The sequence below is a fragment of the Siphateles boraxobius genome, unplaced genomic scaffold (assembly GCF_051911475.1).
Source record: "Siphateles boraxobius isolate OS27281-9 unplaced genomic scaffold, OSU_SipBor_1 267, whole genome shotgun sequence".
Classification (NCBI taxonomy): domain Eukaryota; kingdom Metazoa; phylum Chordata; class Actinopteri; order Cypriniformes; family Leuciscidae; genus Siphateles; species Siphateles boraxobius.
In genome coordinates this window covers 11,803-35,857 of record NW_027508884.1, presented here as the reverse complement: position 1 = coordinate 35,857, position 24,055 = coordinate 11,803, and the positions used below count along the sequence as shown (strand labels likewise).

The following is a 24,055-nucleotide window of genomic DNA, read 5'->3' as shown; positions in this document are numbered from 1 at the left end:
CTTAAAGCATATTAAAAACACCACATACACATATAAACAACATTAAAAGCTTGATTTTCACCACAGGGGGATTTTATAGGCTAATTTTGCTTCAAAGCAAATGTAGGCTACGTTGATTTAAGAATATTTAGATGTTTGTACTGTAAAACGAGACAAAAGTGCTGTTTATTTTTTGCAGTGCAGCACACTTCACAATACTCCACGATAGCAGGTGATAGTTAAAGGATCTAAATCAAAGCCTCCTCTTGCTTCCAAATAGCCTTTCTTCCAGCTTGACATCAAGGTTACAGGTAAAGCGCGGGCCGTCCGCTCACACACAGGTGTTAAGTGGTCCTGAGGTCTGGCGCCTCGAACGTCCGGTGGAAATCGATCTTCTTAATATGTCCGCTGTAGCGCCAAAGGACTTTTGACAGGACTGTTCAGTGAGGGAAATAATCAGTCACGTAGAGAAATGAAATCACCACGCTGGGTTAAATCCTCCCTCTGTGGACCCAGGCTCGGTCAGGAGGGATCAGAGATAATGGCCCTGTCTGGACTGGCTTCAGCACACTGACACCTGAAGCAGTCATGCCTCGAAGAGCACATTCCCTCACTCTCTTTGTATCTCTTTATCACTCTTGAAATTTCTTTCTCCATCATTACCTATTTTCTCATTCTCTCTAGTGCTGAGAAATCCTAACAAAGGCCAGCTGGTTTAACTGGTGACCACCTTCTAAGTACTGGACTGTTCACACAAAAAACAAAATCGTATTCTGCAGGTGTCGTCCATCTTGTGTGAACATTTTAAATGTATAGAATACTTGGATGTCTAAAATGTGCTGCATACAACCAATGCGCGCTGCATGAGATATGGTATCCCATAATGCAATGCTATCAACTTGTCCTTGACCCTGAAAATGCAAAGTAACCTTTTTTTATTTCCCAGATGATAATGAAACAATGTAATGAGGTCATGTGACAATGAAGCATACTATAGTCACTGTATGGAAAGCAGATATTCTTTCCCTTGTTAATTTTCTTCTTTTGTTTTCAAATCCATCCATCCATCCACCCATCCATCCATCCATCCACCCATCCATCCATCCAAAAACCCACCCATCCTTCCATCCATCCATCCATCCATCCATCCACTCACCCAACTACCCATCCATCCATCCATCCATCCACTCACCCAACTACCCATCCATCCATCCATCCATCCACTCACCCAACTACCCATCCATCCATCCACTCATCCACCCACTCATCCATCCAGCCATCCATCCATCCACTCATCCACCAACCCATCCACCCACTCATCCATCCACCCATCCAGCCATCCATCCACCCACTCACCCAACTACCCATCCATCCATCCATCCATCCATCCATCCACTCACCCAACTACCCATCCATCCATCCATCCATCCATCCATCCATCCATCCATCCATCCACTCACCCAACTACCCATCCTTCCAACCATCCATCCATCCATCCATCCATCCACTCACCCAACTACCCATCCATCCATCCATCCACTCACCCAACTACCCATCCATCCATCCATCAACTCACCCAAATACCCATCCATCCATCCATCCATCCATCCATCCATCCATCCACTCACCCAACTACCCATCCATCCATCCATCCATCCACCCATCCAGCCACCCATCCACCCACTCATCCATCCAGCCATCCATCCATCCACTCATCCACCAACCCATCCACCCACTCATCCATCCACCCATCCAGCCATCCATCCACCCACTCATCCATCCAACCATCCAGCCATCCATCAATCCATCCATCCATCCATCTACCCACCCGACCCACCCATCCATCCATCCATCCATCCATCCACTCACCCAACCCACCCACCCATCCATCAGTCCATCCATCCATCCACCCACCCATCCATCCATCCACCCACCCATCAATCCATCCATCCATCTACCCATCCACCCATCCATCCATCCATCCACACACCCACCCAAAATCCACCCATCTACCCATCCACCCACCCATCCATCCAATCAATCCTCCATCCACCCATCAATCCACCCATCCACCCACCAACCCATCCATCCACCCACCCATCCCTCCATCTATCCATCCATCCATCAATCCATCCATCCACCCACCCCATCCATCTACCCATCCACCCACCCTCCCATCCGACCCACCCATCCCTCCATCCCTCCATCCATCCATCCATCCCTGGCCACTGAAACAAACAGATTACAGGTAAGGTTCGGTGTCACTAGAAATGACACACTGCAGCTTTAAATTCATCTTGAAATTTAAACTGGTCCAAACTGCTCATATTTTGTTTCCTTTCCTTTTCTTTTTCCAACAGGATCTATCTCTCTCCGTCTCGCTCTTCCTCCCTCAAGCTGTACAGGGAAGTTAATTTGGTGATGATGGCTATGGAGGTCTTGGGAGGCTAATAGCTTTTCCAGGTAAATAAATCCCCATAGTTCATAATTAGCTATTAGCATGCGTGTCAACTGTTTGCTCTGAGCGCAGGTCACGTGTCTCTTATATTTACATCACAGAGGTTTCCACTGTTTGCACAGCGTGCTGGGGTTTCGTCTGTGAGCTGAGGGTATTCATGCAGTTAAGCATTTTAATGCACACATGCTAATATGAACTATCCAAACAAAACCTTGATCCATAGTTTTATAAGCTTTGTTGTGGAAAAAATAGCATCTTCAGTCACTGGCACGAAAGCGTTTGCATCCCTTTTGCGAGCGGAAACTTTAACCAGAGTATTTAAGACCTTGAAATTCTTTTATTTATTAATTTAAGGTACTTTAGTTATCTTATTTAAAGCTATTTTATGTCATTTATTTATTTTAAGGTATTTTATTTAAGGTATTTTATTTAAAGTTTTTTATTTATGTTTAAGGTGTTTTATTTATTTATTTTAAGGTTTTGTATTAATTAATTAATTTTTAATGTTATGTATTTATTTATTTTAAGGTTTGTATTTTCTTTTCTTTATAATATTGAAAGGTATTGTATGTTATTTATTATTAAGGTTTTGTATTTTTTTTTACAGTTATTCAATTTATTTTTTATTTTTTCATTATTATTTATATTTTATTATTTATTTATTATTAGGTATTTATTATTTATTTTTTAAAGGTATTTATTTTTAATGCATTTTATTTATTTTAGGTACGGTATTTTATTTATTTTGCGGTATTTTATTTATATATTTTTATTTATGAAAACAGACACACGACACGGGTGAATTGACTAAACGTTTGCATTACTTTTGCACACCTTAACTTGAATAATTTTCTAAGACTTTGCTAGTCTTTTCAGCGCATACACTTTTTTATTTATTTTGTTCAGTGCATACTCCTTAGTATGTAATGTACTACACTTTTTTTTGTGTTTTTTTTGTGTGGAAAATCAGCATTATTTGACCGGCAGCTGAATTTCCTTTAAAAAGGAACACTATCAAGAAGGGCTGGCTCAATTCAATCCCACGAGTATCTAAATGGACATATGCAAAGATGCCATCGATTCCCTCAGGGTTTGATATCTGGAAATATTTTAGACTAAACCATGTTAGCTTGTAGACAGGAGAGGCCGTGTGATGTTTGAATAAACCTGTGAATGTGTGTCACTACCAAACCAGCGTATCATGCGTTACCTGATAACGTGCGAGGATGTAAGATGCTCATCGTTCAAAACAAACAGTTCTGGCTGACAGGCCTTTAAAGCGGCGCTCGAGGGAGTCTAGCGAGCGAGTCCCCATCCTACATCTCCTCTGTCAGAGCGCTGGCTGCCGGCTGAGATTAGTTCTTTGCCTTATTTAAAACTAGTGGATATTCCAATTGCCTAATTACTCAAAACGATCCCTGTGCAATTAAGCAGCACTGGCAGCCGCCCAGACTGGAGTAGCTTACCAGAGTAAACACTGAGAACCGCGGTACACGCAAGAGCTGGATGCTAATTGAATCTTATTTACTTTTACGTTTGTGTTTTTGGCAGCCCCTTAGAAGCCAAGGAGACTTACAAGAAAAAGCAGTTGTTGTGTTAATGGCAATTACCAAAGGATGCAAATGAGTTGCTGAGGCGATAACACTCGTGCGGGAGGAACACTAGGACATTTAGGGGTGATTCTGTGGTGACATGAAGACAAAGCATGGTAACCCATATTCGGAAACTGTCCTCTTCCTTCAACCCATCCAAGTAAGTGCACACAGATTAGGAGGAGTGAGTAGTGAACACACACACCCGGATTGTGCATTTTATTTTGCTGTGGCGCCCGGGGAGCGATTGGGGGTTCGGTGTCTCGCTGAAGGGAACCTCAGTCGTATTCTGTCGGTATTGAGAAACCTGTGACCTTTGTGTTACAAGTCTGACTCTCTGACCATCAGACCACCACTGCCCCCAATTATCAACAACCGCTCTTAAAGCAGCACTATGCAGTTTTTTTAGCCGAACTGAACAGCTTCGAAGTTATTGGAATGGTTATATGACTCTTTTCGGGTTGAATGGTGGTCGTCTCGCCCCTGAAGTCCCTGATGCCTGTGAGTGGAAAAAACGCACTTGCAACGTTGGGCCGGCGGACCGCCGTCAGGAAGTATCGCGTGATTTCAGCTCTCGCGATGTAACGAATTGCTTTACGGCACTGTACACATTACACGCATACATCCCCCCATCCAGGATCCGGCTAGCTATAAGAACAACTATCGTCCCATGGCAAAGCCGGCATATAAGAAGCAGAAAGCTAGAAAAGCATTGTCGGAGGAACAGAGAAAGAGGAAACGGCAGACTGACGAAGCGAGGAGTCAGACACAAGTAAATATCGGACCTGCGCTTTCAGAATGGCGCGGTTGGAAGAGTCTAGAAAAAGGTAACGAGAATCTGACGGCGCGAGGAACCGGACAAGAGTCCCTCTCAGTCAGGCTTTCATTGTTAAAGTTGATTCCTGCGAATATCATGAGAACAGTTGTCAATATCTCACATAATTATCAGGACATAAATAAGCCTACACATTGTAAATAGTGTAAATGAGCGCAATTTGCAAACTATTATGATAAATTGCAATACTCATGTCTAACAACATCATAACGGACATTGTTACGAAATAATGCGACGTACATGATACACTTTATTGATGTCATCTGGCATTTAGGCTCAGGTAAGCCTAACGCGGTAGGCTACTTTATTATTATGAAGTGCAGAGGCCGTGAGTGCAGATACGCTCTGCGTGAGTTGTATTTATGACAGTAACGTTAAATACAAGTACTCTACAGCGACTCTAGGGACCGCTGTTTGACAAAAACAGAAATTCTGCATAGTGCCGCTTTAAATTCTTCAATTAGGGGAAGACTGTGGACTTTTTTTTTGTCCACATTTGGTGGTTATTTTTAATGCAATTTAAGCGTTGACATTTATATGTAATTTAAGCATGGGTTTGCGCTTTAGAACAAGTGAAGTTTAAACAGATGTTTTATAATGAGACTTGCTATTCCTTTCTTTTTTCTTTTAAAAGCCAGCAATTTAGATTTAATTTTTTTAATGCTCTAGTTGGTTTTTATTCTTTTCTTTTTCTTTGCATGTGTGCTTTAAAAACATGCTGTTTAAACTGTTTTATGCAGTTTTTATTAAGTACAGTTTTCTTTAAATGCAATTTAATCATTGATTTAAAAACACAAAACAAAAAACAACAACCATGTAATTGAATTAATGTTTTTTTATTCTCTTTATATGGAATTTTTAATGCAATTTTAGGTTGATCACTGTTCCCCAAGTTTTTTCAGACCATTTTATTTTATTTTATTTTATTGACTAAAATAACTAGCTTCCGGCAGACGGCCTATGCGAGTCGACTTACGCCACAAGAGCAACCCTTGAAGATGTATGACGTAGATATAGATGTAGGAGTAGCGTGAGCTTTGGCGTGAGCCTTTGGCTGAATCCACGAGGATGCATTGAGAGGTATTTTTGGGACAGACTCGATCGTCACGCCGTAAATAGGAAGACGGTCTGGTTGTTGTTCTGGACAGGATCTGCAGGTTCGGGGAAATATGCTGACTATTGTTGTTGTTTTTACCTTTGTGTTTGCGAGATGGCTTGCCATGCAGAGAAATCACTCTTTAGCATCGATCGAGAACAAGATTTCTTTTCTTTTCTCACATCTTATCTCCATGTCAAATACACAGCCTGCTTTTACAGTTCTATATTTTGATATTGTGTATGCCATCTGGGCATTAGACAATAGATACATGCTTATTTAAATGATGTATTGTACATAATGTTCCATTTGAACTAAGATTACAATTTTAACACGTAATGAAAATGTGCATGAGTTTCAGTTGAATTTACAGGTTTAAAAACTCATACTACGTTATATGACTCGGTTCTATCATTCGGTTCTATTTATTTAATGAATCATAATGCGATCGTATTATTCAGCACGCTATTATTAGCCTATGTTTGAGACATCATCCACTGGTCGATGACCATAATGTTTGTATAAACTGTAGGTAATAACTGGTAAAATGTACACCTAGGTCATAAAAACCGTAATGATACTTACACTTAAATATTTTCTTCTCAGCCATTTTAACAATTGTCCGTTAGCGAAATCTCCTCCCATCCGTTGTGTGATTGGCCTTTCGCAAGGATTCCTGGGTAGTTAAAGTGTGTGAGCTTGCATGTATTCAAGGGTACACACAACGGGGGCGCTGCTGAGCACACACACTTCAAAGCGTTAACATGATGAATGGGACAGCCTACGGACTCGTAGACTCAGCGAGCACGCGCAATTTAAGTCCACGAGACCAAAAGTCCACATGAAGTGCGCCGTTTGGGACAGGGCCAAACAGGGCTGGGCAACCGCGCTCGTCATTACATTGTGCATCAAGTTCAAGTGTTACTCTTAGTCTTCTGCCGTAAATCGATGCGTACTGTCGTCTGCGGGAACCTAGTTTTTTGAGTCAATAAAGTGTTAAATATGAATGTTTTTCTTACACGAACGCACCGCTTCACGTCAGAAGGCCTTTATTAACACCCAGAGCCATGTGAAGCACTTTTATGATGGATAGATGCACTTTTATGATGGATAGATGCACTTTTATCAGGGATAGATGCACTTTTATGATGGACAGAGGCACTTTTATGATGGATAGATGCACTTTTATCAGGGATAGATGCACTTTTATGATGGATAGTTGCACTTTTATGATGGATAGATACAATTTGATGATGGATAGTTGCACTTTTATCAGGGATAGATGCACTTTTATGATGGATAGATGCACTTTTATCAGGGATAGATGCACTTTTATGATGGACAGATGCACTTTTATCAGGGATAGATGCACTTTTATGATGGATAGTTGCACTTTTATCATGGATAGATGCACTTTTATGATGGATAGATGCACTTTTATCATGGATAGATGCACTTTTATGATGGATAGATGCACTTTTATGATGGACAGATGCACTTTTATCAGGGATAGATGCACTTTTATGATGGATAGTTGCACTTTTATCATGGATAGATGCACTTTTATCATGGATAGATGCACTTTTATGATGGATAGATGCACTTTTATGATGAATATATGCACTTTTATGATGGACAGATGCACTTTTATGATGGATAGATGCACTTTTATGATGATAGTTGCACTTTTATCATGGATAGATGCACTTTTATGATGGATAGTTGCACTTTTATCATGGATAGATGCACTTTTATTATGGATAGATGCACTTTTATGATGGACAGATGCACTTTTATCAGGGATAGATGCACTTTTATGATGGATAGTTGCACTTTTATGATGGATAGATGCACTTTTATGATGGATAGATGCACTTTTATGATGAATAGATGCACTTTTATCATGGATAGATGCACTTTTATGATGGACAGATGCACTTTTATCAGGGATAGATGCACTTTTATGATGGATAGTTGCACTTTTATCATGGATAGATGCACTTTTATCATGGATAGATGCGCTTTTATGGTGAATATATGCACTTTTATGATGGATAAATGCACTTTTATCAGGGATGGATGTGCTTTGGTGGATTTATATTCCCATATATAAAAATATACCCATTCACTCCCATTATAAAGCTGGGAAGAGCCGGGACATTTTTTAATATAACTCCATTCGTCTGAAAGAAGAATGTCATATACAACTATGACAAGTAAATGGTAAGTAAATCATGGGCTAATTTTAATTTTTGGGTGAACTATACCTTTAACCACTACACCGCATGACTGCACTGTATAGTCACGGTAATCAGTAGTTTGAGAAGGAGCTAAAAGAAAAGACCAGTAATCATACGTGTCGTTTCATGCTAACAAACGCTGCGTGTTTATCTCCCGCTGTGAAGCGTCTCCGGGGTCGGAGGCGAGCGAGTCGTGATTGGTGGGTTCTTGCGGGTCTGAAGCCAGGCTCACAAACAGTCCATTAAGAAAAAAAGTGGCACTAAATCAAGCCTGGGAATAGAGGCAGCAACAGTCAGCAGAGTGGAACTGCTTTCATTTATTTCAGGGGCTCGTTCGGGGAGCGCGCTGACAGGGGAGACGCCGCGATGGAAACACAAGCGCCAGCGCTGGATTTTTCAGCCAGCTGTCGGGTTTACCGGCTCTCTTAAAATCCCCCCTGAATGTGAAACAGGGGATTGATTTTAGCCAGTACTTGTGCAGTGCTCAAGATTTCCCATCAGATTCACTCTTTGAATGCAAAGGGCTGAGAATATAAAGAAGGGATGAATGGGAGTCAAAGGGTGTGTCTCAAATCACACATCCCGGGTTCACTAACACGTGTAGCGTCCAGGGAGACAGAGACACTTCTAGAGCTGTCACACGATTCTCAAGTCGTTTTGAAGAGTATATAAGAGTGTCCAGTCCACTATAGCCTATGTGTGATTCTGTAACAAGTCTTGATTCATTTAATTTTTAGCTCATTTTAAAACAAGTGATGTGTTTGTGTGTTGTGCGCATATATATATATATATATATATATAGAGAGAGAGAGAGAGAGAGAGATAGAGAGAGAGAGCTTTTTCATGATCAAACAGCAACATTACACACTAAAGAAACATGTAAAAAAACAACAGTTTTACAGCCCAGCAAACAGGTATTAAACGTGTTGCCCTAAAATATCTCTCTCACTCAAATGAAGCATTTAGAAGTTATTTGTTTAAGTAAATGTGTACAAGATTGAAAAAAATTAGTCCATATGGCACATTTAACGTCTTATTGGTGTGAATGAAACATGAATTTTTTAAAAATCCTTAAATATTACATTTTCTAATAATTTTACAAAATAAATGTTTTATTCCAATGCTGCCGTTTGTCACTGTGACATTATATAAATGTTGTTTCATAGTTTTGAGTGCAAATCGTTCTGTTTATTGCATGTCGTTGATGTTGATCCTCATTTTGTGACGGATAAATACTGCCGTGTCTGTCAGTAGCTTGTGCTGTCGTTCACTACTTGTCTAAAAGGGTAGCTTGACTGTAGTTAAAGTACTTTATTGGGATCTTGTAACTTGACGAAGTAGCTCAGTCCTGTCCTGTAGTAAGTGCACTGCTGAGGGAGTCGTCATTCTAGGGGTGTCCCATTGTCAGGATGGCTTTGGTGCGCTCAAACGCTCACTCCCTAAAAACAAATGCACCGTAAAATCCATCAAGCATCAGCTGCTCATTATATTCACTTAGCAGAGAGGTTGTCATGCGTCTTCAATCTCTCAAGTCATCAGAAATAGAGGACAAGTGCATATTTCATAATGCCACTGTACTAGTAACATCTGTCCGATCTTCTGTATTCATAGGCCTTCTGTTTGCGCATATCTTTCTGTACGTTTGTATAGAAGTAAAAAAATATGGTGTCCATTTCCATTCCTTTCCATTCCACAAAAGGTTCTTTATAAAGGAAAAAGGTTATATAGAATGAAGCTTCTTCACACTCAGAAAAACGGTTATTTTAAGAACTAACTTTAAGAACTTTTATTTGAAAGATTCTGACTTGTTTTTTTCTTCTTACATTTTGCAGACGCTTTTATCCAAAGCGACTTACATTGCATTTCAAGGTACACATTTACATTCTCATCAGTTCTTGCTTTCCCTGGGAATCGAACCCATGACCTTGGTGTTGCAAGCACCAACGACTCTACTGTTTGAGCTACAGGAAAGCCAGTTTTCTTGCAATTGCGAGTTTATGTCTTGCAGAATTGAGTCCAATGCAGAGAAAAAAAGTCCATTCACAATTTTGACATTCTCGCAATTGTGAGTTATAAAGTCAAAAAATGGCACACCTGGGAAGAAAAGTCTAAATTCTGAGAAATAAGGTCTCAATTCTGAGAAAAAAGTTGAAAAATTTTTGAGAAAATAAAGTTGCAATTTTGAGAAAATCAGGTCACAATTCTAATGCAATTTAAGCAAAGATTTCATATTTTTTTATATTTAAATACAGATTTTTGCAATTTAAATACAAAACATAGTTCTTCTATTGGCATTGCTGCAAAAAACCTCCTTCGGAACCTTTACTTTTAACAGTGTTATTCGCATTAGCTAAGCAAAAGCATCGGTGTCAGAGTGGTTTCTTCTTAAAGAGACAGTGTCCCGGTGCCCTTTGGAGGATGCTCTACACCGCGGTGCCCTGAAAGCTGATTAATTGGCTTGTCAGCTCAGTATTTTTATCCCATTCCCCAGACGAGCGCAAACGTGCCGTCCTTCCCAGTGTCCTCTTGTGTCCTACACAGCGGTCAGGTGACTGTGGAGGAACCCCCTGTGCTTCACGCCGGCGTCTGATTGGCCGAGGGCCTTCTCGTGATTGGACGGTGGCCCGGGTGTAATTGGTACGAGAAGCGTGATAGCGGTACCTGTGAGAGAGCGCGCGACTGCGCTGATTAATGCGAAACTGCAGAGCGCCTCTTGATGAAGCCCACAGGGCTCACGCCGAAACCGTGACAATGTACCGAGAGGAGAAACCTCCAGCCTGAAAGCGCGGAGGAGGGAACATAACCTAGTGAGTGTTCCCACAAAATGAAATAAAACAAAGTCACTGTTATGGATGGAAACAGTTTCTGCAATCTATTTCTAATTTATCTTTATTGCAGCTTCAGCCCCAAAGGCAATTCTGTGTTTGGTGTGACATGAAAACAGCGTAAAAACACAATTCTGCTTTCACTAATAATAACAAATTATCTTCCCAAGCTCACAGCCACCCAGAAGTGGGTGAAAAGGGTCCATTTTAGGAAAGCAATCCACAAGCGAACCTCCGATTTCAAAGCAGCTGTCATGAAAACAGAGAAATGATGTTGGGTGAAATAGCAGAAACATTTTATGCTTCAGTCATTCATACATTTACTGAAGAGACACAAAATGCTTTGAACTGTTTTTAATAAAAAAATATATATATAGCAGTAGGAAATAGTTCAGAATGGCTTTCTGTGAATACAGTGCAGTGCAGACTTCAGTTTACTGCATACAATTTTTGTAAAACAGATGGTGTGTGTGTAATTTTGTTTAGTCTGCTGTTGGTAATCCAACATTTTCAAAGTTTTACATTCATGCATTTTACCTTCATGTGTTTGGCAGATGCTTTTATCCAAAGCGACTTGCATTTAAGTTACCCATCATGCATTCCCTTTGAAATTGAATAACAGTTTAATGCTGGTTAATATAATTAAGATTACTGCAGATTCATTTACTCATAAATGCATCGCAATGCAAAAGTAAAATGGGTCTTGAATGCCATTCACTGTTGACTTTAAAGAGATAAAGTGGCAGTGGGAAACCGATCAGCAGATCAAACGGTGGATGTGTAAATGCATTCCCACAGCTGCATGTGCGAGTGTGTGTGTGTGTGTGTGTGACACGAGGATCTGTGGACTGTTGATCCCGTGGGCCAGGCCTGTGGCAGCGCTGTAACGTCTCCCTCTCTTTCTCCGGTTGATCGGATGAATGTTTGCAGGGAGTGTTTGCGTGTCCCTGCCGGTTAGTGTTGGGCCGCTGCCCGAGCAATTAATGCTCTGTGTAATGTGTTCACCAGCACTAGAAATAAACAAACACCATGAGACCTTTGATTAAGCACCAATCTGCAGTTTCACAGCTTCAACAGCGGCTTTTCCCATCCCACTGCTTCCCATTGCGGGAATCTTCCCATATTTGCACTCGGCACATGAGGATCGGCCTCACGCTGCGTCTACATGTCTAAGCTAGATCGGCCTAATTATTATAAAAAAGACACGTCATCAGTTCACAAACACCCCTGTTTTAACATGCACCTTTGTCTTTGATATTTTTTTCCCCACAAATATCACGTGAGAATTGATTTATAGTTCATATGGATGTGGTAGTCGTAACTTTTGACTGTTTCTGTTCTCTGACCTTTATATCAATTAATTTGAAATATGTTAATTGCAACATATTCATATTTCTATTACTTTAAAAGCTACACAAAGGCTAAATGCAGTTCAATGCACTAGAAAACCAGCAAACACTGCAAGAGCTTTAAGCACCGATCTGCAGTTTCACAGCTTCAGAGCCGCACCGATGCCTTCCGCTTAGAGAGTGCCTTTTCCCGTCTCTCTGAATGGAAATTATGGCAGCCGATTTTCCCTCCCGAACACGGCATGTGTGTAATGATGCTCGGGGCTGATGGGATTGGAGGAGGGGAATTGTTCTTCTGTGCATGTATCTGTCCTATTCAATTACACTGCAATCTCTCTCTCTCTGACACACACACACACACACACACACACACACACACACACACACACACACACACACACACACACACACACACACACACACACACACACACACACACACACACACACACACACACACACACACACTCAGACTCTAAATTGTGGCAACACACTCATGTACACAAGCTTTTAAAAAATTATTAAGTTAAGTTCCAGAGCTGCTGGATGTGTTTTTAAAAGCTCTTCCTCCTGAAACATTTATTGCTCTTTCAACAGTTCTGCTGGCCTGTTTGAATGCACTTGTGGGACACGCGTCCTCACGCTCGCTGAGCACATCTATGGCCAACCGCAGGTTTCTCGGCTCGGGCACATTGGTTGTTTTTACCTGCACATGATGGTTTATTTATCAGCTTGCTTCTTTTATACTTTTTTTCCATGTTCAACTTTCTTTAGTGTGTAATGTTACTTTTTGAGCATGAAAAAGTTTGGCAAAGTTACAAAGTCCCTTCAGCGGGAGTTATTCTCTATATCAGTGTGATTGTTTCTGAACTCCCTGAAACGCATCCATTTAAATAACTCATACGCAGAATAAAGAGGAGGGGTCTGGTTGAGTTAGTTAGTAGTGTGTTGAAACTGGCAGTTAGGATAAGATCGGGACATTTCACGCTCAAAGCGCTTGACCAATCACAACACACTGCTCCAGCCGACCAATCAGAGCACAGTGTGCTTTTCTGAAGGAGGGGCTTCATAGAGACAGGAAGTAAACAGAGCGTTACTGACAGACTGGGAAGAGAGGAGCTGCAACAATGGAAATTACAAAAGTAAAATTGACTTTAGATTTCACAATTGCAGCTTTCACATAATTGGGCCTTTTATCCCTCAATGCGGCTTAATTTCTCATAATTGCACCTTCATTCTACACAAGTGAAATTTGTAACAAAGTATTAAGTTTATTATAAACTGTTTCACAATTATCACAATTACCTTTTTTAACCCTGAAGTGCAAACAGACTTTCATATAACACTGGGATACAAGTATTTCGACACTGAACGAACTTAATTTACCTTTAGTGTGATTGTTAGGTTTCCGTGACCGAACAGAGCATTTTTACATCATACACGCATATCTGAAACAAATCTACATAAACACTAATAGGCCAATATCTCAGCTAGATCGCAGAGGGTTTTTATATTGCAGTGATTGTGTTTTTTGAGAAGCGAGCAGGTATGTGCTGTTTATCTGAACCGTACCTGCATGACTATATTAGGATGATGTTATGTAACCCAGTTTTAGCTTGCACACAAATTTCCTCGCCTCCGAGGAATGTCAGCAGAAAATATTCTGGGTCATCTGCGCTGCGACCACACGCTCCCATGATGCATTGTGCAGCAGTGCCTTCGTCAGAGTCAGCTGAGAGCTCGTTCTCTTTACGGTTTACTGCGCTCCAGTGTTTGTGCTGCAGTCACATTAAATACAGACGTTTGCTGAAGCCTCCAGATGTTTCCCCTGAAAACAAAGACTCCAGTAATCTCGCATTAGTTTCAGAGGAGATCTCAACTATGTTTCAGTCTGAACTCAAACGTTTCTCATCAGATTCTCTCAGAACAATTTGTCTGGTTCTCTATGGGTCACATTGCATGAAAACATGTTCAGGTCACATTTCACAATCTTAAACACAGTAGTTTATTTAAATTAGTATTCATGAATGCATAAATACATTTTGGGAGAAAATTCATTCATTCATGCATTCTTGCATTTGTTCATGCATTCTTGCATTCGTTTCTAAATTTATTCATTCATGCATTCGATAATTAATTAATCAATTAATTAATGCATTCATTTATGCATTATTGCACTTGTTTATGCATTCATTAATTCATTCATGGATTCATGCATTCATTCCTGCATTCATTCATTCATTCATGCATTCATGCATTCCTTCATGCATTCATGCATTCTTGTGTTTGTTCGTTTGTTTATTCGTTTGTTCGTTCATTTATTCATGCATTAATGGATTCATGCATTAGTTAATGCATTGATTAATGCATTCATTTATTCATTCATGCATGCATGCGTTCTACCTGCATTCATTAATTTATGCTCATTTAAATAAATTAATGTGGGTTTTTTTTAAATCCAAGACAAATCTGAAAAAAAATGTTTTCTTTTAGACAATTATGACCTCAACATGTGTTTGACAGGTTTTGTGAGATTCACTCACATACTCTTATTGTATGTCAACAATTGTCTCATTTGTGGAGGGTTTTTTCATAAAGAATTTTAGGAGACATGTGATGTGGCTTTCTGAGAGGAATGTTCACGGTTTCGTGTGAGAAACATGAACGCTCAAAGATGACACTTCGTCGTGGTTCTTTGTAAGACAGATCACCTGAAGCTCTTCCTGGAGAGAGTGTAGGTTTTGCTCAGCGTGAGTTTGGCCTCATGGAGAGAAACAGAGGCTCCAATCCAAAACCTAGAGAGCTGCCTCACTGTCTACTGCCTACATAGAGAACTACATAGATGACACCTCTGTGAACTGCGTTCTCCTGAGGATGATGCACACTTTATTCAAATAGAGTTTAAGGTTGCCATGTCACTCAGAGCAACTATAACAACAATGCAGTGCATAAATACACACCACCCACGAATATTAGGTAAAATAGTCCCTTTTTAATCATATACATTTTTAACTTTATACTGATATCAGATAAATTGTTGCAAAATAAACACTTAAAAGTGTTCAATTTGGATGTTTTCTTTCCACTAGTCTGTCATGAGAAGCCAGATAACCCAAAGTAGCATGAAAACTGCTGAGAAACAATTTAGTGTGTGTGTGTGTGTGTGTGTGTGTGTGTGTATGTGTGTGCGCGCACATGTCTGCATGCATGTGTTTGATAAATGCGTTCAGCAAGCATGTGTATAAATCCTCCCTCTCTAGGGTCCGTCTCCCAGCTATTGTTTCAACCCAACCAGAAACATGAAACACTCAAGCGGACTTCAGAGTCTCTCGTCTCTATATTCTGTTGTCTTAGAAAACAAACCAACACACTATCAAATGCTACATCACTGCACTTCTGTTTCCTCAGGCAATATCACTGGTAATGCTACTATTTTTGAATGTACCCATGATAAAATTATGTTCAGCCTCAAGTTAAATGAAGAAATATTTTATACAAAATGGGATTCAAAATTTTAAGATAGCCTTGTTTATTTTTGAGATACTTTAACAGCACTTGCTAAATTAAATATGCAAGGTAGTGAGGTCATGTGAGAACTATAGTGTACTAAGGTGGATAATTAATGTAAAATACTTTTATAATGCATTCTATATAAAGGCTTCAAGTAGGCAAAAGGGTTAATAAGCAACAAGTGCTTATTGATAGAAACAATGGGCCCTATTTTAACGATCTAAGTGCATGGTCTAAAGCACACGGCGCAAGTGCACTTAGGGTGTGCGAAAAATGCTCTTAAAGGGTTGTTCCTATTCTCTTAATGAGTAATGGGTGTGTTTTGGGCGTAACATTCAATAAACCAATCAGAGTCTCATCTCCCATTCCCTTTAAAAGCCAGTTGTGCTCATGCCATGGCAGATTCGCTATTTACATGGTGGAATTTGCAAGGAAAGACTGAACGCGTCTCCAGAGAGGTAAAGGATCTGCTCGTGCGCGATGTTAAAGCACTAGCAGATCATCTACGGGACTAGCCGGATTCCACCATATCTTTATGTACACAAGATAATAACTTTATTATCTTGTATAATCTGCATTTGCAGATTTCGAACAGAGATGGCGACAAAGAGGAAAAACCACGGACTGCAGCTTTAAAGTAACACCAGGTAACTTTTGCTCTCGGGGTCCCCCTACAGTTGGGAAACAGTATTGTCCTCTACTACTGTCCTAAACTCTGTCATCATGCATTTGTTGACAACCATGATAGCCCTGAACACTGTAGGAGGAGGTCACATGCAGGTGTTCTGCTTGCGTCGCACGTGAAATGTCTTCATCCCAGGTACTGTGGCATATATTTCAGCATGTCATATGAAAATAAAATTCATGGGTTTTATTTTTTTTCTAACGACAAATGATCGCGATGATCACGTTTACAAGCCAGCGTCATTAGTAGCCTAGTCTATTGGTTACCGTTTTACTGAATCTATATGATACTTCAATGCAATCTTTGAGTTGTAGATAATAACCATATATCGTCAATATTATAATATCAAGCTAGCATAAATGAATCTGCAAATTTTACAAATCGATTTGCATTATAGCTTGAGGCAAGACAAATAAACAAATATCACAGACATGTTAGGTATCCTAAAATATGATTTTGTACATCTTATATATTTACTTGCAAGAATGTAGCCCCTACCAAACTTGTACACGCCGTTTAGACATAGGCTTTCATTTGATTTTTTTCTTTGTACATGTAGAGTACACTTTTTAGGTCAAACATTTGCTATTTGCATTTCATCGATTGCAAAAAAGTTCAAATCAGAACGAGAATGCTAGCGATAGCTAACCATCAAAAATTTGAATATCGTTTACTAGCTACCAGATTGATAATTTGCTACTCTACTATCATTACTTGATTCATGAAGATAAACGGAGGATAAGATAGCTTCCGTAACATAGTCAGGCAGACAACAAAAAAACAAACAAAGAGATAGTATGCAAGCAATATACTTACTAGTCCAAAAGCATGACAGCCAAGTCTTCATCGGTCGGGCACCCCTCCTCTTCCTTCAGCTCACGCCAGCGAGAAAACCCTGGCCCAATGTTGATCCTCGTTCTGCCTTTAACGCGATCACTTTCTCTTTTTCTCTTTTTGCTTTGCTCCGATAAAACCTTTGCTTTCTTGTTTTTCTGTGCTGCTTCGGCCATGACTATAACATTTGGCTCGCACGTCAGATTTTAAGGAAGTGGCGGTGGTGGTGGAAGTGACGTATATGCCGTAAAGCAGTCGAGTTTTGTAGTTCTCTTTGTTCGCCGGTTACTACCCGAAACCCGAAGTTTAAAAGTACGATTAAAAACGCTACAGACCCCGTCAGGCTATGGCAGACGTGTCATTCAACCTATTGTAAGTCGATGTACCATCACAAGAGACTTGGAAATATATTATGAAGGTAGAAAAGTTACCTAGTGTTACTTTAAAGAAGTTTTTACTGTGTTTTACAATGGTGCAGACCGAGCGCTCCTCACAAACTCATCAAATCTGGTGTTTCCTGAGAGATCTTGGCCTACGCTGGAAGACTCTCCAGTTCTCCAGCACTCATTACAGCACAACTGCGAGATTCATCAGGCGTAGCTCAATCCCTCTTTAATATTTCACTGAGGAACAGTCCTGCTCAGCGCAATTACAATGCCTAATCACTCGGATGAGAGGATGAAGGAGAATTAACCCTGCAGAGCCAACAATTGGATCATATTTGAGTGGCTTTTAAATGATCAAGACCTGTCGCACACAATCTACTACATGCCTTCTTTTTAGCAAGTAAAAGTCTTTCCGTATAAATGCTATCGTGCTTCACGTGTCTTTCTGCTGTCAAATCTGCACTGATTTTTATCAAGGAAACGTAAAAATAAGTTATATTATAACTGAAGCAGGTTTACTTGATTATCCATACATATTTTTTTAGGTAAATCAATTCTAAGTATCAAATATGATCATTAGGCTTTTAAGGAAGGTTTATTTGTTCATCTCTCGATCATCATTGTGTTGCATTTCATTATGTTTAAAACTACAGAGCTTTGATTATAAAACTAAGCATTTAAGTATAATTTTACTAAGACATATTATTGCCAGATAGATATTGATATTTATATGCATTTTATGACAGTAGTCTTCTATTCTGTGATAAAGATCTCATTGATTCACATAGTAAGCGCTGTAGTTTGTCAGTGGTGTCGTGGCTGGAGAACATGACTTTCCTAAACTTAAATTCAGTGTAAAAACAGCATTCAAAACTTACTGTAAATAAGACAGTCTACTAATGCTTGTAGTTGCAAAGTTACTTATAGTGTTGTGTTACCAGTTTTACATCCGTACTGTGTAACAGGATATTTAACAGGGCATAAAATGTAAGTAAGGCTTGATTTTATTAATGTGCAGTTGATTTGATGTTGAAACGCTTCTCTATATTGCAGGATTGGTAAGCGCCACTTACATTTCCTACAAAAAAATCCTGTTTAAAATTACAAAACACTTTACTTGATTACTTTATGTATAATACATTATAAAGGTATTCATAATGTACATTGTAACGCATTATATATTTTCATAAATAATTGCAACCATAGTTATATGCATTATAATATTTGGAGATTCATTGTTACATCTGAAACCAGGTTTTAATCCATTATATTTTCTCAAGGTGTGACAATGAGGTATTAGTGTATTATAACTGTTACAATTATTCATGATACCATACAGTGTTTTACAAGGTGCATTACACAGCATAATTAATGCATTAAAAATACTGTTATAATGCATTATATATAAAGGTTTTAAGTAAAGAGTTAATGAGAAACAAGACGCTTCTGGTGACAATGTGTGATACGCCAAATATCTGAAGAAATTAATGTCAAGTCACATTTGAAATGATTCAATTATGAAATGAATTTGAGCTCAACAGAAGACAGTGGTGTCATTTATCCAGCTGAATTTAGTTCAGGTTTTGTTTCAAATGTTTAATGGACCCCATGACACCATTTTCAACTAATAATGGGAAAAATGTATGCATTTTATGCTGTTCATTTGTAGGCATGAAAAAGCAAACTTTTAAAAGTATAGATACAAAGTGCAAGTTTTTGAAAACGATAGCATTATCGTCTCCGTGTAAACTACAAAAACGTGAAATTCATGCGCATGCGTATTACGTGTCTATAGGCGCCTGTGTTTCTTTAACAAGGTGGCATGAATAATACAGCGTTTTTAGTCCTTTTAATGGAGCTGTGTGAACGGGGATCATTTTTACAATGTTGTCGTCTGTATGCAAAAGTTTTAAAAAACACAAAGGAAAAACTTTTCCATGTTTGGTACATCGCTGTTATGTAAACCACCCGTAGATCAAGCGACTGTCTTATGAATCGGGACATTAACTGTTGGACTTTCAATTCCCTCCTCCATAAACCTGTGGTGGTTTTGAGTTTTTCTCCCAGCAGACGAAGGAAGGAACACATGTGAACATGCATGTTGACCTTTCATGGGCTCCAGGCGAAAACAGTCTGACAAATGAGAGTCAACAGCCAGCATCTGTATGGCAGGATTGAGTGTGTGTGTGTGTGTGTGTGTGTGTGTCTCCTGAGTGCTGTGTCCTCGTGTAAGTTCTTCATGTCCAGCCTCTGAGCTGCTGAAATATACATACACCTGCTCTCGGCATCTGTGCCGATCATCTGCTGATAGAGCCGCCGCGACTGGGAAAAAAACAGCCAGTGTTAGAGAGAGAGAGAAACACGATGAGACAGTGGATTTGAGTTCTGAGTCATGAAGCCAACCATACAGAGCAATCACGTCACGTCAGTCCAAGGAAAAAGCATTTGAACATCAGAAAAACAGACTCATGAAGCACTGCAAATGGTGTAAGATACTACGTATAAAACATTGCATTGGTCAAACAGTTTTGATATTTTGGAAAAAAATGTCTCTACTGTTCACCAAGGCTGCGTTTATTTGATCAAAAATACAGTAAACACTGAAAAAATATTACAATTTAAAATAGCCGTTTTCTATGTGAATATATAGTAAAGTGTACTTTATTCCTGTCATCAAAGCTGAATTTTCCGCATCTTTACTCCAGTCTTCAGTGTCACATGATCCTTCAGAAATCAGCATAATATGATGATTTGATGCTCAAGAAACATTTATGTTTATTATCAATGTTGAAAACAGTTGTGCTGCTTAAGATTTTTGTGGAAACTATGATGCATTTCATTTTTCAGGATTCTTTGATGAATAGAAAGTTCAAAAGAAAAGCATTTATTTTAAATAGAATATTTTGTAACATTATAAAAGTCCCTTTTGATCAATTTATGTATTAAATTGATGAATAAACACATTCATTTCTTTACTGACCACAAACCTTTCAAGAGAAGTTGTATATAAGAGAAGCTGTATATAATATCTAAAATACTGACAATATTGACAAACAAAAAGTTTGAAAACCCCTGATTTTATAGGAAACTTGGATTGTGAACCAACATTTATTATTATTAATATTTGTAATGAAATTATTGTACTATATTCTAGTTTTATATTCTAAATTAATTCAAAATTTCCAACTTAAAGACAACTTTAATTAACTTTGCATTTATTTTGAAAAATGCTGAAAAAATGTGAAAAATTTTCATTTTTTTTTATGAAATATATATTTTCCAAAACACTTTTTACTCTAAAACTGTGAGAAAATCAAAGCCACAAATCTAAACAAGGGCTGAATCCTCAATCAATATTCCCTAGTCCACTAATACAGTTCATTTGAAGTAGTGAATGAAAACGAGTGAGCGAATTCACATCGGCTGTACTATTCTCGTTACCGCGGTGCAATTTGTGCACTCAATAACGTCCACTATGGTTTTGGACACCACGACAAATGGCTGTTTCCTCAAATAATGCCCTATTTGAGGGTATAGGGGGCATTATTCGATTTCGGATTCAGACAAATTTGAGGTTGATATCTCAAAAAAATTAGCTTTCAGTAAGAATTTGGGTAACACTTTATTTCGATAGTCCACTTTAGACATTCTACTAACTATAAGTAACTTTGGAGCTACATGTCAACTAACTGTCATTAGAGTATTAGTAGACTGTCTGCTTAATATCTGCTAACACTTTATTTTGTTGGTCCCACAACAGATATTCTACTGACTATAAGTAACTTGTCAACTAAATCAACATATTCTCCTAACCCGAACCCTAACACCTAACCCTAAACTAACAGTCTACTACAGCCTACTAATACTCTAATGACAGTTAGTTGACATGTAGTTGAAAAGTTACTTATAGTTACACTGTAAAAAAATGTGTTCTCTCAACTTAAATTTTTTAGTTATCTTTTTGCTTTGACTCAGTTAAGTTTTATTTACTTAATCTACTAAGTATTTTCAACTTAAAAAGTTTAGTTGACATAGCTAAAATAGTTGACCCAACAACTTATTTCAAGTAACCTGGACTAGCAAAGTTTAGTTGAAAGACGATAACTTACATTTTCAAGTTATTTGTACTAAAATGTATGTTCATTTAACTTAATTTGGCATATTTTCTACTAGTAGAATGTCTAAAGTGGACTTTCAAAATAAAGTGTAATCAGAGTTTGTTTGGTTGCAGTATAGCTACCAAAGTTTCAAACAAATTAAATTCATCTCCCATTTTTGACCATGAACAATACAAACGTGACAATGTTTTTCAGGACCATTTAACCTTTTCGAATAATAAAAATGGGTCAAAAATGACCGAACAGCACTTAAGAGCCTCGAATTTATGTTGAGTTCATTCACAATGTCACTTCAAACCTGATGATCTGTTCCTGTTCACATCTTCAATCATTGTATAGCACATTCTTTAGCTCCTGAGAAATGCTGGAGGCACGCGATGTGTGTTTGATCAATGTGCTGCACAGGTCACGAGTCTCTTATGCAGTATTTGATTTGTCACATTGTCGCTGTTGTAGACATGTCATCCCTGTGGAGCGCGACAGTCTCATACTGCATATGTTAATCAAACCCAATTACCCATAATTGAATGTCTCCATTTTGCTTCTAATCAATAGCGACTCGGCGAGCGAAGGCACGGCGAGGGAATAAATTCACTGGGATTCCTGTAATTGATGGCGCCCTTGTCACCGAGGGAGAAATGAAACCACCTGCGGACTGAGAGCTGCTTCGACCCTCAGATAAGCCTGATTCCAATGCAAATCATTTTAACTCATCCTGATTTCTGCTTATTGATCAGCTCACCAACTAAAAGAGGCGCATTTGTCAAGATAACGTGCCATGATGAAGAGAACTTGAAGAGGAATTCATATAAACGAACAGAACGTGACGACGGGGGCAGGAATTATAAATGCTGTAAAACATCCATGAGTGTCTCATGAGTCACTTTAATTGACTTATAAAATGACTGTTTAATGAAGATAAATGTTAGCTACATACAAAAACAAACCTCCAATCAGATTGAGTTAATCTGAATGTAATTAATCCAGGACACGCCTTTGTACAATCAATAAAGACGAGAGGGCAGAAGAGATACAAGTTACAATTTATCCCCTTGAGTTCCTTGTTAATATTTTCCATGTTTTGGCAGCTAATGGGACCAAATTGAGAGCAAATGTTCAAGAAATTAAAGGTCATTAAGAAATACTAAGACAAAAACAGTGATGCAGCATTTTATTATTGTATACTGCTACTAGCTGGAAAAAGTAGCTTATTTTTTGAACAAATCAACAGTAACATTAGTAGCATTGATACTTTTAGTTAGTTACTTACCCAACTATGTTTTGACAAGATGTTACAGAATGCATATAAACTTGGAAAATGTGCTCAATGTAGCTGAGAGACCTGGTCTTATTGGCAGATGAAAGTATGAAAGTACAGATGAAAGTATATTTAGTTTGCCAAAATATTTAATAAACGCATAAGGAGTGAGGGATGTGCAGTATATGACTTTGTGAATGGCCAATGTTTGAATTTTGTGGAAATCTGATGATCTTTCTGTGGGTGCAGATTCTGTGTGGGCTTAATGTGCCTCGAGGGTTTCTGTGAATAACAGTTCCCTGCCTTTTGTTGGAAAACCATAAAACTGTGTTGGGGAGAGTCTAACTAAAAGTATGCAATAAAATGTTAAAGTCACCATGAAATCAAAATGGAACATTCTTTATTATTATTTTCCTATTATGAACGATTTATCCGTGAACATCAGTATTTTTTTTTAATTGATGTGCCTCTTAATTGTAATCAGAATAACTTGCAGCATCTCTTCTCTTCTCTGATGATGTGGGCGGGGCAACCTGTCACTCACATGAGATCCACCAATAGCAAACCACAACTATCCAATCAATTCCTCACAGACAAAATCAAGCCCCGCCCACATTTGTTCTTGTTCCAGAAGTGTTTCACTCGGCTATGTCCCAATAGAGAAGAGAAGATGATCTCAAACTTTAAAGCTATTTAAAGGAGAATCATCTACCTTTTGAAGAAGGGTGTAAAACATGCAGCTTCAAGTATTTTTGCTATAAAAGAGATGCACATTGAAGTCTGTTCAAGGACTTGAAGCGACAGATGCAAGACAAAGTGATGTAAAACTGATGAAAAATAGTTGGAAACAGATGAAATTAAATATATGTACATACAGTATATACACACATA

At 38.7% G+C, this 24,055-nt stretch overlaps 1 long non-coding RNA gene across 1 annotated transcript; it reads left to right on the top strand.

Annotated features, from left to right (window-relative positions):
• The first annotated feature begins 2,335 nt into the window (after positions 1-2,335).
• LOC143752358 (uncharacterized) lies at positions 2,336-22,953 on the top strand. Its single transcript, XR_013207388.1, has 2 exons — positions 2,336-2,442; positions 22,462-22,953. It is a non-coding gene; the product is annotated as an uncharacterized LOC143752358 (long non-coding RNA).
• Positions 22,954-24,055: the final 1,102 nt, after the last annotated feature.